The sequence below is a fragment of the Trachypithecus francoisi genome, unplaced genomic scaffold (assembly GCF_009764315.1).
Source record: "Trachypithecus francoisi isolate TF-2019V2 unplaced genomic scaffold, Tfra_2.0 Lachesis_group7, whole genome shotgun sequence".
Classification (NCBI taxonomy): Eukaryota; Metazoa; Chordata; class Mammalia; order Primates; family Cercopithecidae; genus Trachypithecus; species Trachypithecus francoisi.
This window is the reverse complement of record NW_022681472.1, coordinates 98806217-98823159: the sequence shown is the minus strand read 5'-3', so window position 1 is coordinate 98823159 and position 16943 is coordinate 98806217. Positions and strand designations below refer to the sequence as shown.

The 16943-nt window shown below is 48.9% G+C and overlaps 1 pseudogene; it reads right to left on the bottom strand.

Moving 5' to 3' along the window:
* Positions 1-16943, bottom strand: part of LOC117079092 — a 45690-nt pseudogene that overhangs the window by 7728 nt on the left and 21019 nt on the right.

Sequence of the window (16943 nt, the reverse complement as noted above, 5' to 3'; positions counted from 1 at the left end):
CGAACTAATTGCATTCCCCTGCCCCCCGCCAAAAAAAAAAATTATATTCGTAGTTTTGGTTTTCTTTTTTCTTTTTTTTTTTTTTTTTGAGACGGAGTCTCGCTCTGTCGCCCTGCTGGAGTGCAGTGGCGGGATCTCAGCTCACTGCAAGCTCCGCCTCCCGGGTTTACGCCATTTTCCTGCCTCAGCCTCCCGAGTAGCTGGGACTACAGGCGCCCGCCACCTCGCCCGGCTAGCTTTTTGTATTTTTTTTTAGTAGAGACGGGGTTTCACCGTGTTAGCCAGGATAGTCTCGAACTCCTGACCTCATGATCCGCCCGTCTGGGCCTCCCAAAGTGCTGGGATTACAGGCTTGAGCCACCGCGCCCGGCCAGTTTTGGTTTTCTTTTTCCATTTTTCTGCTAGCACTGAGGAAGCTTGTTTACCTAAATTGTTAGATGGGATTGGGAGGAATTTTGTTTTAGCAGTGACACTCAATTTTTTTTTTCCCCGAGACGGAGCCTCGCCTGTTGCCAGGCTGTAGTGCTGGAATGCAGTGGCGTGATCTCGGCTCAGTGCAACCTAAGGCTACCTAATTCAAGCGATTCTCCTGCCTCAGCCTCTGGAGTAGCTGGTTTTACAGGCACGCGCCGCTACGCACAGCTAATTTTTGTATTTTTAGTAGAGACAGAGTTTCACCATGTTGGCCAGGATGATCTTGATCTCCTGATCTCGTGATCCGCCCGCCTTGGCCTCCCAAAGTGCTGGGATTACAGGTGTGAGCCACTGTGCCCAGCCGACTCTCAATTTCTTTAGCTCCTTCTGCCTTACGTTCAAAAAACATAACAGCAGTTTACCACCAAGTGTACGTAATGACCTGTCAGTTGACCACTTGAATAGGTCCTTTTTACATTTTGACAGAAGCAAACAAAGAATTAGAAGTAACCTAAAGTGCAAAACTACATTAAGTCTTTCCCAGCCAATAAATTCACCTACTTTCCGAAAGTCAACTGCAGAGTTTTGAATTGTCCCTTTGATGTGGAGGACAGCCCAGGTACCAGGGCCAGGTACCAGGGTGAACAAAGGAAGAGAAGCAATGTGGGAGAAGGAGCTGTGGCCAAGGGGACACACTAGGTGCGTGCCCTCATCCAAAGACTGTCCACAGGAATTCCAGGGCAGAGTCCATGTGGAAGTCCTGCTGTGATTCTCCGGGGGCTCCCGACTCTTGGAAAGGCTTCTGTGTTCCAGGGCTGTGTGTGAAAGCCCTATATTGAGCAACCCCACCTTTCATCCAGGCCCGGAGACCTCAGCTGCTGCAACCCTATTGCCAGCTTACCATGGGACCCAGCTCTTAAGGCAAGAAGGGCTTGGGGCCTCTTCCCCACAGGGCTTACAGACCTTTCAGCCTCTCTGTCCGCAGGCCCAAAGGGCTTGAGAACACCACCTGAGTAGGTTGTCACAGATCAGCATCTGCCTTGTATACCTGACAAATGCTACTTCAACCCCACCAACAGCTAACACATGGCTGCATCTTGGCACTTAATACTTTGAGTTTACTTGTTTGGTACTGATTGTCCCTGCCAGTAGAAAGAAAGCTCCGTGAGGTCAGGGACCCCCGTCTCGTTCTATGTCTAGCCCAGTGCTTGGCTCATGTGGACCTCAGCAACTGTGGTGGATGCTGCGATGAGAGGCCCAGGGAGACCCCTGTAGTGACAGGCTGGGTGTCCTAGTTGTTCGGGGTGTGGTAAGCAGTCTTCAGCCATCAGCTGCAACTTGCCAGGGTCACACTCTTCCCTGGGACAGCTCACGTTGCAAAGTCCTGGCCATCTTGATCCAACCGAGGACAGCCTTGAGGGCCACTTCTGTTGCAGAGCTCCCTGCGGGGAACCAGTAGCCGCTATGCTTGATGGCATCACAGCCCGACTCCTGCCTCTTGTGTCTTCCCCTCCACAGGCCCAATACCACCCCGCGATAAGTCTGCTCCCCACTCAGGACCCCCCTTGAGCCACAACAGCTTTGTCAGGTGACTTCTAATATTATCTCCATTTTATAGATGAGGAAACTGAGAAATAGGGAAGCCAAATGACTCACCTAACGCATCAGCCAGGACATGCTGGAGGAGTCCACAGGTGTGGCCATCTGCCTCCAAAGCCCTTGACCCACAGCAAATACAAAGCCGAAACCAGGGGTGTGGCTGGAAGGCAAAAGGCCCGAAGGGAGGCTGCCATGCAAGATGAGGCTGATGCTGTTGCCATAACCAGAGCTCAAGAAAGGAAAGGTGTCCAAAGAAACTGCATTTAGCCAAAAAGGGAATTTGTAGGGATTTGAGGGCACGGAGCCATTCTGAAGACAAAGCAGAAATTCTGATAAAAGATCCCAAAACATAGTTTCAAGCTATCTGGGATGTGGAGTTTGGAAACAGGCCATGGGTGGTCTTGGTGTGAGAGCAAGCACAAAACTGTCTGGGAAAGTCCCCGAGGAAGGCCACTGTGCCTTCAGGCCATGAGCAGAGCTTTCCTGCTTTAGGCGAATGGAGTCTGGGGACAAGTTGATGAGAACGGAGGACTGAAGACAGCTTGGGAATGACAGTCTTTCCAAGATAACTGGGTGGGGCAGATTGTGTGGTCCCGGTCCAATCCACACAGGAAGCCCACGCGGGCTTCTGAGCAGGAGTGTGACAAAAGCCAAATGATGCTGGAAAGACACGTTGGCTGCGAAGTGACCACAGAGGACAGAATGAGGACGGTGGCGATCGCAGCCACGCAGAAGAGCAGCTGGGGTGAGACTGGACCGAGCCGGGAAGGAGAGGCAGGGACCGGCTCTGAAGGCCGAGGGAGGGTCCACAGGAGGGTGGGGAGTGGACAGGAAATTGACATCCATGGTGACGCAGGGTGGGGCAGGTGGGAGAAAGGTAAAAGAAGAGAAGGCCACTTTGGGGCATAAGTTTGAGACCTTGTTGCTAAGTGAGACCAAACAATTAAAAGATTTTTTAAATCTTCTGGTAGCTGGAGAGGGACCCAAGACGAGAAGATGGGAGTTGTGGCAGTAGTGGCTATCTTGAGGGACAGACCCCAGGAGGAAATGAGAGATGCGTTCAAGGAGGGGCATCGCTGAGCCCACACTGGACTCAGGATGGATGAGACAGAGGCGGACTCAGGTGCCTGCAAGTGGAGAGAGAAGGTGGGGTTGGCCTGGAGGCAGGTCTCTTCTGACTATTGCAAAGCACATCCAAAAGTAAATGATGCCAGGTGCGGTGGCTCTTGCCTGTAATCCCAGCACTTTGGGAGGCTAAAGCAGGCAGATCAGCTGGACCAATGTGATGAAACCTTGTCTCTACTAAAAATACAAAAATTAGCTGGGTGTGGTGGCATGCACCTGTAATCCCAGCTACTCGGGAGGCTGAGGCAGGAGAATTGCTTCTGCCTGGGAGAAGCAATTCTGGGAACCTGGGAGGCGGAGGTTGCAGTGAGCCAAGATCATGCCATTGCACTCCAGCCTGGGCAACAAGAGCGGAACTCTGTCTCTAAAAAAGAAAAAGAAGAAAATGAGGTAGGAGGTGGAGCTCAACTCCAGAGGCGGGGCTTGGACAAGGGACCCAACTGAAGACTAGCTAAAACAGGTCCAGGGCAGAAGAGCCTCCCATGAGGCACACCAACCAGTGCACCATGTCAGTTTACCATTGCCGCGACGGCACCGGAAGCCACCACCTCTTTCCATGGCAACAACCAGACGGTACGGAACTTACACTAATTCTAGAAATTTCTTTTTTTTTTTTGAGATGGAGTCTCGCTCTGTTGCCCAGTCTGGAGTGCAGTGGCGTGATCATCTGCTCAGTGCAAGCTCTGCTTCCTGGGTTCACGCCATTCTCCTACCTCAGCCTCCTGAGTAGCTGGGACTAAGGAAGGAGACCACTACTACTCCTGCTGCCCTCCTCCCCCCACCTTGCCTAGTTCACAAGACAGGAGTAAAGAGAAAAACAAAAGTAAGATAAATAGCCAGACAACCTTGGCACCACCACCCGATCCTGGGAGTTAAACAAAGTAATAATAATAACATCAATCCCTGGCCTAAACTACTTGTGTTATCTGTAAATTCCAGACACTGTATGAAAAAAGCATTGTAAAACTTTTTGTTCTGTTAGCTGATGTATGTAGCCCCCAGTCACATTTCCCACGCTTGCTCGATTTATCACAACCCTTTCACGTGAACCCCTTAAAGTTGTAAGCCTTTAAAAAGGCCAAGTATGGCCGGGCGCGGTGGCTCACGCCTGTAATCCCAGCACTTTCGGAGGCCGAGGCGGGCGGATCACAAGGTCAGGAGATCGAGACCACAGTGAAACCCCGTCTCTACTAAAAATACAAAAAATTAGCCGGGCGCGGTGGCTGGCGCCTGTAGTTCCAGCTACTCAGGAGGCTGAGGCAGGAGAATGGCGTGAACCCCGGAGGCGGAGCTTGCAGTGAGCTGAGATCCGCCACTGTACTCCAGCCTGGGCGGCAGAGCGAGACTCCGTCTCAAAAAAAAAAAAAAAGGCCAAGTATTTCTCAGCGAACTCGGCTCTTTTTTTTTTTTTTTGAGATGGAGTCTCGCTCTGTCGCCCAGGCTGGAGTACAGTGGCCGGATCTCAGCTCACTGCAAGCTCCGCCTCCCGGTTCACGCCATTCTCCTGCCTCAGCCTCTGAGTAGCTGGACTACAGGCGCCCGCCACCTCGCCCGGCTAGTTTTTTTTTTTTTTTTTTTTTTGAGACGGAGTCTCGCTCTGTCGCCCAGCTGGAGTACAGTGGCCGGATCTCAGCTCACTGCAAGCTCCGCCTCCCGGTTCACGCCATTCTCCTGCCTCAGCCTCCTGAGTAGCTGGAACTACAGGCGCCCGCCACCTCGCCCGGCTAGTTTTTTGTATTTTTTTTTTTTTTTTGAGACGGAGTCTCGCTCTGTCGCCCAGGCTGAGTGCAGTGGCCGGATCTCAGCTCACTGCAAGCTCCGCCTCCGGGTTCCCGCCATTCTCCTGCCTCAGCCTCCGGAGTAGCTGGGACTACAGGCGCCCGCCACCGCGCCCGGCTAGTTTTTTTTTTTGTATTTTTTTTAGTTGAGACGGGGTTTCACCGTATTAGCCAGGATGGTCTCGATCTCCTGACCTCGTGATCCGCCCGTCTCGGCCTCCCAAAGTGCTGGGATTACAGGCTTGAGCCACCGCGCCCGGCCGAACTCGGCTCTTAAGACACGCGACGCTCTTGGCCGAATAAAAAATCTCTTCCTTCTTTATTCCGGTGTCTGAGGAGTTTTGTCTGCAGCTCGTCCTGCTGCATTTCTTGGTTCCCTGACCGGGAATTGAGGTGATTAACTGACTGTCGAGGCAGCCCCTTAGGCAGCTTATGCCTGCCCTGTAGAGCATCCCTGCGGGGGACTCTGGCCAGCTTGAGCGATGCGGATCCTGAGAGCGCTCCCGCGTAGGCATTTGCCCCAGTGGAACGCCTCCTCAGAGCAGTGCACAGCAGGCCCCTGGGGAGGATCAACACAGTGGCTGAACACCGGGAAGGAAGTGGCACTTTAAGTCCGGACGTCTGAAACTTGGTAAGGCTAGTCTTTGGAACTTGGCCACTCCATTTGAGTGGAAGCATGGCCTGATCATCCACGGCGTGCCTGTACCGGCACTTTGGTTTTTGTTTTTGACTTGAATTGATTGCTTGATACTTTGGTTTTTTGTTTTTGATCTGACTTGAATTAATTGCTTGATACTTTGGTTTTTGTTTTTTTTTTTTTTTTGAGATGGAGTCTCGCTCTGTTGCCCAGGCTGGAGTGCAGTGGCCGGATCTCAGCTCACTGCAAGCTCCGCCTCCCAGGTTTACGCCATTCTCCTGCCTCAGCCTCCCGAGTAGCTGGGACTACAGGTGCCCGCCACCTCGCCCGGCTAGTTTTTTGTATTTTTTTAGTAGAGACAGGGTTTCACCGCGTTAGCCAGGATGGTCTCGATCTCCTGACCTCATGATCCACCCGTCTCGGCCTCCCAAAGTGCTGGGATTACAGGCTTGAGCCACCGCGCCCGGCTGGTTTTTGTTTTTGACTTGGCTTGAATTAATTGCTTGATACTTTGGTTTTTCGTTTTTGACTTGAAGTAATTGCTTAATACTTTGGTTTTTGTTTTTGACTTGACTTGAATTAATTGCTTGATACTTTGGTTTTTCGTTTTTGACTTGACTTGAATTAATTGCTTGATACTTTGGTTTAGTTTGGTTTTTGACTTGAATTGCTTGATAAACAGGCGTGCTTTTATTGGCACTTTGGTTTTGGTTCTGATTTTGACTTGGCCAAATCATCAAAACTTACTCTATTAAAATGCAGGTTACAGAATGTAAGAAAGGTTTTGCAGAAGATTATAGAGTTAAGTTAACCCCTTGGAGGTTAAGATCTCTGTGTGAATGAGAACTGCCCTCTTTTGGTGTTGGATGGCCCACCGAAGGAATCACTGCAAGGAACAATTGGCCATGTATTTAAGGTGGTGACGGGTCGGAGGACAGCCAGTGTACCTAGATCAAATTCCTTTCTATTGACTCATGGTTAAATAAAACACAGACAAAACCAGCATAAATTTAGCCCTGTTTAAGAGCTTATTGCAAAAAAAGCCAAAAGTAAAAGTAAGAGCAGCTTCGCCAGCAGACACAGAGTTCAAAAAGGGAGTCCCAGAAACAGCGAGAGAAGCCAGTTTCGCGGGAGCCAACAGAGATGATGGAAATTCTCTCTCCGTATGTCCCAGCCTACCCCGCTTTACCCAGGCCAACAGCCCCTCAGAAATGAGAGGCACACGCTAACACGCCCCACGTCTCACCCCCAGGTCTCACCTTGAAGGGGAGGATCAGAGCCTGAGAGGCCAAAGAAGGAAGCCAAGATAGTGAAGTGGGCCAGCTCAGAGCTGGTCTTGCTTGAGCTATGCAAATGCCTCTCAGGGAGACCCGAGGACCTGTCTATTATAATGACCAGGCCCACATCTGGGGGGGGGGCAACAGACTTTCATCTATCAGCCCTTTTCAACCTTTAATCTACTAAACTGGAAACACCCTGAACCCACCACCTTGCTCTCGGCAGCTAGAGCCCTGTCGAGCATGACTGTGTGGAGGTGTTGGACTCAAGTGTACTCTAGCAGACCTGACCTCCGGGACCAACCTTGGGCATCAGTAGACTAGGAGCTATACATGGACAGGAACAGCTTCATGAACCCACAGAGAGAGAGGTGCAGAATACGCGGTGGTAACCCTGGACACTATCGTTAAACTGAGCTCATTGCTTTAATTCGGGTCTTAGAACTCAGGGAAGGTAAGACTGGAAACATTTACACTGACTCTCGGTATGCCTGTTTAACCCTCCAAGTGAATGGAAAAATGACATAAAAGAAAAGAACCTGTTAAACTCTAAGGAAAAGGGGAAAAACACCCAGAGAATGCAAGTCAGCTTCAGCATTTGCAGAGATACTGAGAAGCACTTCTGCAGAGGTTAAAAGTTGGTAGAAGAAAGCAAGTAATATAAAAAAGATCTCAGCAATGCTTCAAGGAGCTGACAAAAGCCTAAGTCAGTTTTATAAGAGACTCTATAAAGCATTCTGGCTTTACAGACCGTTTAACCCTGAGGCCGCTGAAAATCAGTATGTAGTGAATATTTCATTTGTAAAGCAAGCCCACGGTAACATCAAGCAGAAGCTGCAGACATGAATACCACCTAGTCTATAAAAGTGGCCACCAAAGTGTATGTTAACTGTAACCAAGGAACAAAACTGGGAAAAAGCAAAAGAGAAAGACTAAGAATAAGTGTAAAAAAAGAAAAATTAGAAATGTGAGAGGACATGGTCGTGGATGTAAATGTGAAAGAAGTCAAGTTAGGCAAGGATTCAAGAGCCGGGCATGGCTAGAGAGAGATTAATGTGCAAGATGAAAAAGAAAGGACCCTAAAAGGGTAAATGTTTTTAAAAAGGCAATAAAGGAAATGGCCAAGGGCTGCCGCACCTTGGAGGAACCAAATACTGATCTGATCAGACTGACAGGAGCTAAAAAATGTAAAGACTAGGGCCGACTACGCACCTTCTCATTAGGCTCCCGGGAGCCCATGGTCACATGAGAAGTTAAAAGCAGCAAGATTCTGCCAGTATCTGGATTCCAGTTACTCACTGAAGGCTAAGCCACTAAATAGAGTTACAAAGGGTGGGGGGCGGGGAGAAGAACCCCTCCTCTAAGAAACTTAAACAGGAGAAAGAGCCATACCTTGTGAAAACTTGCTTATAGACTTTACAGAATTGCCCCATGCTGGAGGCAGTCAGTACATGCTAATGCTTGTTTGCTCATTTAAGATAAAATCAGGTTTCTGCCTATGGCCCTCCTCTGAGTCAGGTGCACTCCACCAAACAAACTAGTTATTTGCCCTGTAAGATTGTGTTCTGTCAGCCACCCCCAAATCATAGGTCAAATTAAAGGTGACCTCCAGAAACTAAAGAAATTAACCTTAGGAAAGCAAATGCAGGCTTTAAAAATAGTCATACAAAGTATTCGTAATTAAATAAATGAAAATGCCTATAAGCCTGACACCCCTTCAAATCTAGTGATTCTGTTTAAAATAAAACCTAATTTTTCTAGGACCCATACAGGATGGGCTCTATACTGTAACCTTGTCCACTCCCACTGCTGTTAAAGTTACAGGTGTTGTGTCTTGGATCCACCACAGTCAGCTAACACCGGCAGCTCAGGACAGGTGGACCAGCCAGCAGGACACAGATCATCCAACCCGACTGATCCTGAGATGAGACCAAGCTGCTGCTGAGGACGACAGCCCTATTCTGGTCACTCTGGAGGCTGACCAGTCTGTGCATGGCTGAAGCTTGAGGAGACAAGAAGCCCTGCTCTAGTCACACACCGGCAGCTGACTAGTCTACACATGGCCGAAGCTTGAGGACTCATCAAGCAAGTAAATGTAGTTAAAAATCTTAAGACTAATTATTTTCCTGTAATACTAACTGTTTTCCTATTGTTCTGTTGCTGTATTCAACCTTTGTCCCAGGTAAGGAGTTCTTTTGTCCTTGCTGGACGTTGTTTTGTTGTTGTTACCCCCACCATAACCATGTAGAAGAAACACCTATATAAAGTGTTTCCACTCTACACATACTCTAGGAAACCCAGACCCGTCCAGCCCAGCAACAATTCCGAGTCTTACAGTCATTCTTTAAACATACAAACCAGAAGTTACCAGAACCTCTTCCTTTAGCAAAAACAGAAAAAAGCCTATTTGCTCAGTTGGCTGAAAACATTGCTGGCAGCCTAGATATTTCTTCATGTTATGTTTATAAAAATGCTAACATAAGAGATCAATGGCCTTGAGAAGCAAAAGAGTTAATGCCTCAAGATAACTTTAACTTTTTCCCCAAACAGATGCCACAAGTTCAAGCATCTGGCTCTTAAAAACTTCTGTTATCAAAAAATACTGTGTTGTTCACTAAAAAAAAGCTTTTTAAGACCCAGTGACAAAACTAACCTGCTTAGGACATGACAAAGTTGATACACGTGCCTGTACAGGTTTTTTTTTTTTTTTTTTTTTTTTGGTGGAGTCTCGCTCTGTCGCCTGGGCTGGAGTGCAGTGGCCGGATCTCAGCTCACTGCAAGCTCTGCCTCCCGGGTTTACGCCATTCTCCTGCCTTAGCCTCCCGAGTAGCTGGGACTACAGACGCCCACCATCTCGCCCGGCTAGTTTTTTTGTATTTTTTAGTACAGACGGGGTTTCACCGTGTTAGCCAGGATGGTCTCGATCTGCTGACCTTGTGATCCGCCCGTCTCGGCCTCCCAAAGTGCTGGGATTACAGGCTTGGGCCACCGCGCCCGGCCTCCTCTACAGGTTTAACACAGGTTTGATCCTAGGTCTTCATTTAGAAAATAGTTTCCAGCTATAAAAATTTAAAACCCTCGGCCGGTGCAGTGGCTCAAGCCTGTAATCCCAGCACTTTGGGAGGCCGAGACAGGCGGATCACGAGGTCCGGAGATCGAGACCATCCTGGCGAACACGGTGAAACCCCGTCTCTACTAAAAAATACAAAAAACTAGCTGGGCGAGGTGGCGGCCGCCTATAGTCCCAGCTACTCAGGAGGCTAAGGCAGGAGAATGGCGTAAACCCGGGAGGCGGAGCTTGCAGTGAGCTGAGATCCGGCCACCGCACGCCAGCCTGGGCGACAGAGCCAGACTCCGTCTCAAAAAAAAAAAAAAAAAGAAATTTGCTTGCTGCTCCCCTGTGTATTACACTTGTTCCTTCAAATGAGAAAAGGTTTTGTAGCTACCATGGTTCATCAGAAAACTTTAGCACAAGTGTATTACATAAAACACTATCATCCTGTCTTGCACAGAGATGCAGAAAGTAAAAATAAAAGTGAGAACTCCCACTAATTAGTGAAAATTCTCAAAGTGGGGGATAAGGAAGGAGACCACTACTACTCCTGCTGCCCTCCTCCCCCCACCTTGCCTAGTTCACAAGACAGGAGTAAAGAGAAAAAGAAACAAAAGTAAGATAAATAGCCAGACAACCTTGGCACCACCACCCGGCCCTAGGAGTTAAACAGAGTAATAATAACATCAACCCCTGGCCTAAACTACTTGTGTTATCTGTAAATTCCAGACACTGTATGAAAAAAGCATTTTAAAACTTTTTGTTCTACTAGCTGATGCATGTAGCCCCCAGTCACGTTTCCCACACTTGCTGGATTTATCGCGACCCTGTCACGTGGACCCCTTAAAGTTGTAAGCCTTTAAAAAGGCCAAGTATTTCTTTCTCGGCTAGCTCGGCTCTTAAGACACGAGTCTGCCGACGCTCCGGCCAAATAAAAAATCTCTTCTTTAATCCAGTGTCTGAGGAGTTTTGTCTGCGGCTCGTCCTGCTACAGGACTACAGGCACCGCCACCACGCCCGGCTAATTTTTTTTTTTTTTTTTTTTTGAGACGGAGTCTCGCTCTGTCACCCAAGCTGGAGTGCACTGGCCAGATCTCAGCTCACTGAAAGCTCCACCTCCCGGGTTCACATCATTCTCCTGCCTCAGCCTCCCGAGTAGCTGGGACTACAGGCGCCCGCCACCTCGCCCGGCTAGTTTTTTGTATTTTTTAGTAGAGACGGGGTTTCACCGTGTTAGCCAGGATGGTCTCGATCTCCTGACCTGGTGATCCGCCCGTCTCGGCCTCCCAAAGTGCTGGCATTACAGGCCCTCGGCCACCGCGCCCGGCCTCCTCTACAGGTTTAACACAGGTTTGATCCTAGGTCTTCATTTAGAAAATAGTTTCCAGCTATAAAAATTTAAAACCCTCGGCCGGGTGCAGTGGCTCAAGCCTGTAATCCCAGCACTTTGGGAGGCCGAGACAGGCGGATCACGAGGTCCGGAGATCGAGACCATCCTGGCGAACACGGTGAAACCCCGTCTCTACTAAAAAATACAAAAAACTAGCTGGGCGAGGTGGCGGCCGCCTATAGTCCCAGCTACTCAGGAGGCTAAGGCAGGAGAATGGCGTAAACCCGGGAGGCGGAGCTTGCAGTGAGCTGAGATCCGGCCACCGCACGCCAGCCTGGGCGACAGAGCCAGACTCCGTCTCAAAAAAAAAAAAAAAAAAAGAATTTGCTTGCTGCTCCCCTGTGTATTACACTTGTTCCTTCAAATGAGAAAAGGTTTTGTAGCTACCATGGTTCATCAGAAAACTTTAGCACAAGTGTATTACATAAAACACTATCATCCTGTCTTGCACAGAGATGCAGAAAGTAAAAATAAAAGTGAGAACTCCCACTAATTAGTGAAAATTCTCAAAGTGGGGGATAAGGAAGGAGACCACTACTACTCCTGCTGCCCTCCTCCCCCCACCTTGCCTAGTTCACAAGACAGGAGTAAAGAGAAAAAGAAACAAAAGTAAGATAAATAGCCAGACACCTTGGCACCACCACCCGGCCCTAGGAGTTAAACAGAGTAATAATAACATCAACCCCTGGCCTAAACTACTTGTGTTATCTGTAAATTCCAGACACTGTATGAAAAAAGCATTTTAAAACTTTTTGTTCTACTAGCTGATGCATGTAGCCCCCAGTCACGTTTCCCACACTTGCTGGATTTATCGCGACCCTGTCACGTGGACCCCTTAAAGTTGTAAGCCTTTAAAAAGGCCAAGTATTTCTTTCTCGGCTAGCTCGGCTCTTAAGACACGAGTCTGCCGACGCTCCGGCCAAATAAAAAATCTCTTCTTTAATCCAGTGTCTGAGGAGTTTTGTCTGCGGCTCGTCCTGCTACAGGACTACAGGCACCCGCCACCACGCCCGCTAATTTTTTTTTTTTTTTTTTTTTTGAGACGGAGTCTCGCTCTGTCACCCAAGCTGGAGTGCACTGGCCAGATCTCAGCTCACTGAAAGCTCCACCTCCCGGGTTCACACCATTCTCCTGCCTCAGCCTCCCGAGTAGCTGGGACTACAGGCGCCCGCCACCTCGCCCGGCTAGTTTTTTGTATTTTTTAGTAGAGATGGGGTTTCACTGTGTTAGCCAGGATGGTCTCGATCTCCTGACCTTGTGATCCGCCTGCCTCGGCCTCCCAAAGTGCTGGGATTACAGGCTTGAGCCACCGCGCCCGGCCGCGCCCGGCTAATTTTTTTTTTTTTTTTTTTTTTTTGAGACGGAGTCTCGCTCTGTCACCCAAGCTGGAGTGCACTGGCCAGATCTCAGCTCACTGAAAGCTCCACCTCCCGGTTCACACCATTCTCCTGCCTCAGCCTCCCGAGTAGCTGGGACTACAGGCGCCCGCCACCTCGCCCGGCTAGTTTTTTGTATTTTTTAGTAGAGATGGGGTTTCACTGTGTTAGCCAGGATGGTCTCGATCTCCTGACCTTGTGATCCGCCTGCCTCGGCCTCCCAAAGTGCTGGGATTACAGGCTTGAGCCACCGCGCCCGGCCGCGCCCGGCTAATTTTTTGTATTTTTGGTAGAGACAGAGTTTCGCTATCTTGGCCAGGCTGTTCTTGAATTCCTGACCTAAGGAAATCCACCCGCCTCGGCCTCCCAAAGTGGTGGGATTACAGGCGTGAGCCTTTTTTTCTGTGTGAGACAGAGTCTCACTCTACAGAAATTTTTTTTTTTTTTTTTGAGACAGGGTCTCACTCTGTTGCCCAGGCTGGAGTGCAATGGCGTGGTCTCAGCTCACTGCAGCCTCTGCCTCCCGGGTTCAAGTGATTCTCTTGCCTCAGCTTCCCAAGTAGTGGGACTACAGGCGTGCGCTACCACACTTGGCTAATTTTTGTATTTTTAGTAGAGATGGGTTTTCGCCATGTTGTCCAGGCTGGTCCTGAACCCCCGGCCTCAGATGATCTGCCTGCCTTGGCCTCCCAAAGTGCTGGGATTACAGGCATGAGCCACCTCACCTGGCCTAACTCCAGAAATTTCTGCATAAGATATCCCTTAATTTGCATATGATTAAAAGTGGGTATACATATGACTGCAGAAGTGCCTCTGAGTTGCTTTTCTGGGCTCACTGCCTATAGGGTAGCCCTGCTCTGCAAGGAGCAGTCCCTCTGCTGCTGCTGTACACGGCCACTTCCGTCAAAGGTGCTGTCTAACACCATGGGCTCGCTCTTGAAATCTTTCCTGGGCAAAGCCAAGAATCCTCACGGGCTAAGCCACAATCTGGGGACTCGCCTGCCCTTCATCAAAAATATTTTTTTTAAGAGCTCTGGCCGGGCGCAGTGGCCCACGCCTATAATCCTAAAACTTTGGGAGGCTGGGGCGGGCAGATCGCCTGAGGTCAGGAGTTCAAGACCAGCCTGGCTAACATGGTGAAACCCCATCTCTACTAAAAATACAAAATTAGCTGGGCATGGTGGTGCGCACCTATAATCCCAGCTACTTGGGAGGCTGAGGCAGGAGAATCGCTTGAAGCCAGGAGGCGAAGGTTGCAGTGAGCCGAGATCTTGCCACTGAACTCCAGCCTGGGTGACAGAGTGAGACTCCATCTAAAAAAAAAAAAAAAACTCTATGGTCAAAAGTCGGCTCAATTGAAAGCTGAGGTTCAAGCTCTTCCCTCCTCTGCTGTCTTTGGTATCACAAGATGTCCAATGGCTCAGACCCCTTTAAGGAACACAGAAAAAGGCGCCACTCACATCCTTTTGGGTCTTCCTCCTGTGGAGGCTGAAGAGGCATGGACAGAGTCCTTTCAGGTGTAAAACTCTGCTCTCTTTGTATTGTATCAACTGATCTCTTTGGCTTTGGGGGGCACCAAAGATTACTTTGTTTTTTGGTTTTTATTTTTTTGAGATGGAGTCTGATTCTGTCGCCCAGGATAGAGTGCAATGGCACGATCTCGGCTCACTGCACCCTCCACCTCCTGGCTTCAAGCAATTATCCCACCTCAATTTCCTGAGTAGCTGGGATTACAGGCAACCACGACCACACCAGGCTACTTTTTGTGTTTTCATAGAGATGGGGTTTCACCATGTTAGCCAGGTTGGTCTTGAACTCCTGACCTCAGGTGATCCACCAGCCTCGACCTCCCAAAGTGCTAGGATTACAAGCGTGAACCACTGCACCTGACCACCAGAGATTACTTTGTACTGTGAGAGACTACGTGCTTTTGCGTGTGTGATTGCTAGTTAGTCACAAGTGAGAGCTGCAGTTCTGGAGGTGGCCGACAGCAGTGGTCTGCAGTGAGTGTTAATTATACAAGGGACTGCGCAGTTCTGGAGGTGGCTGACAGCAGTGGTCTGCAATGAGTGTTAATTACACAGAGGACTGTGTAGTTCTGGAGGTGGCCGACAGCATGGTTCACTGTGAGTGTTTATAACACAGGAGGCTGTGCAGTTCTGGAGGTGGCCGACAGCAGTGGTCTGCAGTGAGTGTTTGTTACACAGGGGGCTGTGCAGTTCTGGAGGTGGCCGACAGCAGTGGTCTGCAGTGAGTGTTTGTTACACAGGGGGCTATGCATTTTGCTTTGCATTTAGATCACTAAGACACCGTGTAAACACTTGGAGAAATGTCTTAGTAGCAGAGTGAGCTGCGAAAGCATCGCGTGGCCCAGTCCCATGGTGCTTCCCTGTTTTGGGGGACATGGAATTCAGTATAAAAGTGGAATTCTTGATTTTTTTATTTTTTATTTTTTTTGACACAGGGCCTCACCCTATTGTCCAGGCTGGAGTACAGTGGCATATTCTCGGCTCACTGCAACCTCTGCCTCCTGGGCTCGAGCAACCCCCCTGCTTCAGACTCCAGAGTAGCTGGGACTACAGGCTTGAGCCACCATGCCTGGCTAATTTTTGTATTTTTTGTAGGGATGGGTTTTTACCATTTTGCCCAGTCTGGTCTCAAACTCCTGGGCTCAAGCGATCCACCTGCCTCAGCCTCCAAAAGTGCTGGGACTACAGGCATGAGCCACTGCATCCAGCCAGAATTACTGATTTTTAAAAATCTAGATGCTCTGCCTTCCATTTGTGCCTGCTTGTCACATACTTAAATTGCTAGGCCCTAAGAACTGCAAATGCTTTGTTGGACCTGTTCCTTAATGGGCTCCACCCTGAGCTCAGTGGTTCTGTTGGAAAACAGAATAAATTGAAAGTTACTTATTTTAATGAAGTTGGTCTTCTTATAAAATCCTATGGTAAATTCTTATGATTTTATGTTATTTTAATCTTCTTCTAACACACTCAGACTCCTTTTAAAAAGCTTAAATTCTCTCTGTGTGCTTTGAGATGTAAATTTACTACCCTGTGCTTCCTAAATCTAGGTAAGGGCTTCAGCATATGGGACAGATACACTTTAACTTTTTCCATATATAAAGACACAGTTTGGATCCAACTTTAATTTTTTTTTCTGGTTGTTGTTGTTGGGTTTTTTTTTTTTTTTTGAGACAGGGTCTCACTCTGTCATCCAGGCTGGATGCAGTGGCATGATCATGGCTCACTGTAGCCTTGACATCCCAAGCTCAAGCAATCCCCCAACCTTAGGTTCCTGAGTAAGCTGGGACCACAGGTACACACCATCATGCCTGGCCAATTTTTTTTTTTTTTTGAGACGGAGTCTTGCTCTGTCACCCAGGCTGGAGTTCAGTGGCGTGATCTTTGCTCACTGCAAGCTCCGCCTCCTGGGTTCACACCATTCTCCTGCCTCAGCCTCCTGAGTAGCTGGGACTACAGGCGCCCGCCACCACACCCAGCTACTTTTTTTGCATTTTTAGTAGAGACGGGGTTTCACCATGTTAGCCAGGATGGTCTCAATCTCCTGACTTCATGATCCGCCCGCCTCGGCCTCCCAAAGCACTGGGATTATAGGCGTGAGCCACCGCGCCCGGCCATGCTTGGTCAATTTTTTTTTTTTTTGAGATGGAGTCTCGCTCTGTCGCCCAGGCTGGAGTGCAGTGGCCGGATCTCAGCTCACTGCAAGCTCCGCCTCCCGGGTTTACGCCATTCTCCTGCCTCAGCCTCCCGAGTAGCTGGGACTACAGGTGCCCGCCACCACGCCCAGCTAGTTTTTTTTTTTTTTGTATTTTTTAGTAGAGACGGGGTTTCACCATGTTAGCCAGGATGATCTCAATCTCCTGACTTCATGATCCGCCCGCCTCGGCCTCCCAAAGCGCTGGGATTATAGGCGTGAGCCACCATGCCCGGCCATGCTTGGTCAATTTTTAAAGCGTGTTTGTAGAGATGGGGTCTCACTATGTGGCGCAGGCTGGTCTCAGACCCCTGGGCTCAAGCAGTCTTCCTAACTTGGCCTCCCAAATTGCTGAGATTACCGGCATGAGCCACCATGCCCAGCCAGCTATCCTTTTAGAGTAGTGAGTTTTACTGTCCCATGGCCAAAACTTTAAAATCAAATCCTTAAAGTCTTTTTTTGTGTCTATCTGCATTATAGCTACATGTATACAAGTTCGTATACTGTCTATATGGTACCATTGACTGATAAATATAGGAGCACTCATCAATTAAATAATCAACCCAAATGCTTTT